General features: G+C 44.5%; 1 pseudogene; it reads left to right on the forward strand.

The window, feature by feature from the left end:
- The first annotated feature begins 1017 nt into the window (after positions 1-1017).
- Positions 1018-1189, forward strand: LOC123618655 (U2 spliceosomal RNA; annotated as a pseudogene).
- Positions 1190-1423: the final 234 nt, after the last annotated feature.

Raw genomic sequence — 1423 nt, forward strand, 5'->3', positions numbered from 1 at the left:
TATCTCAGCAATGCTTTGTAAATTTTAGACTAGAGGTCTTGGATATATTTCACCATAAAGTTTTGAATTTACAAAAAGAAAAAAATGACCTCTGAGCATAAAACAGCTTTTATTTCTGTTAGGGGTATATTCCAAATCAAATAAAGAAACTTCACTTGTTCATTTTTATCAACAAAAGTTCAAATAATGAAATGAGGCATTTCTAGCTACCTATCTAAGAGGTAGGTCCAGTTATCAGCTTCTTGAAGGTAAGAGAGTGTCTCTTTGACTGGAGATGAACAACCCTTAACAGATTTTCCTGCCCAGATGGGACTCTCTCACAAAAGCATTTTAAAAGGCATTATATCTCTTAGCCAAATATTACTCATCCTTCAAGACTCAGCTCCAGTGGCACCTTGTCTAAGAAATCATCTCCAATGCCAGCCGGCCATCCATGCTGTTCCTGTGTCTCCCCTGTCACCCTGCGTTTGCCTTTATCTTAACTTGCAGTTAGCCAGTGATAACAGATCTGAAACCGAGCGACAAACATACACCAGTTTACTCCCTCATTTAAAAATGTGAAGGTGGGCAGTCTGAGGCCAGTGTGGCAGCTCCGTGAAGTCATCCACTTCTTCTGCGCCAGCATCCCCACTGCATGGTTTCCATCCTCCAGGTCACCAGATGATCCAAAATGGCAGCTGGAAATGCAGCCTTCTGGTCCACACTGCAGACACCAGGAGGGGCTGAATGGGCCACAGGTGGCCCTCCCTTTAAGCAGTCTTCCCGGATGTCCCACATCACACTGGCAAGGAGCTAGTCCAGAGGCTACTACTAGTCACAGGGAAAGAAGCGAGAGATGCAATCTTTACCTTGGGTAGCAATGTTCCCAGCTAAGAGTCAGGATTCTATTACTACCGAGGGAGAAAATTGATGTGGACAGGCAACTGGTAGTCCCTGCCCACTCAACTTAACATGCCACGTGGTAATTCCTGGTTGTCTGTCTCTGCTACAAGAATGTGTATCCTGAGTGGCAAGTGCATCACTTCTCAGCCTTTTGGCTAAGATCAGGTGTGGTATCTGAGTGGCCAGTGCAGTACCTGGCACACAGTAGGAATGGAAAAAATTTGAACTTTTGTCCGGAGGTTTATCACACATATGTGAGTGCACTAAACTTAAGTGGATACCTATTTCAATGAGTTTCACACATGAATACACCTCCGTAGCCACCACCCAGGTCAAGATGTAGACCACTGCCCGCCTCCCAGAATTTCCTCCCCACCCCTTCCCAGTTAACTCCTTCCCTAGGTGACCGCCATTCTGACTGTTCTCACCTCAATTAGTTGTGTGTGTTGTTGAATTTCCTGTAAATGAAATCATGGCACTCAACATTTTAACCAACGAATGATTTCTAGGAATTACAACCATCCCATCAAGATTTTCTAGG

This window comes from Camelus bactrianus, chromosome 30 (genome assembly GCF_048773025.1).
Source record: "Camelus bactrianus isolate YW-2024 breed Bactrian camel chromosome 30, ASM4877302v1, whole genome shotgun sequence".
Classification (NCBI taxonomy): domain Eukaryota; kingdom Metazoa; phylum Chordata; class Mammalia; order Artiodactyla; family Camelidae; genus Camelus; species Camelus bactrianus.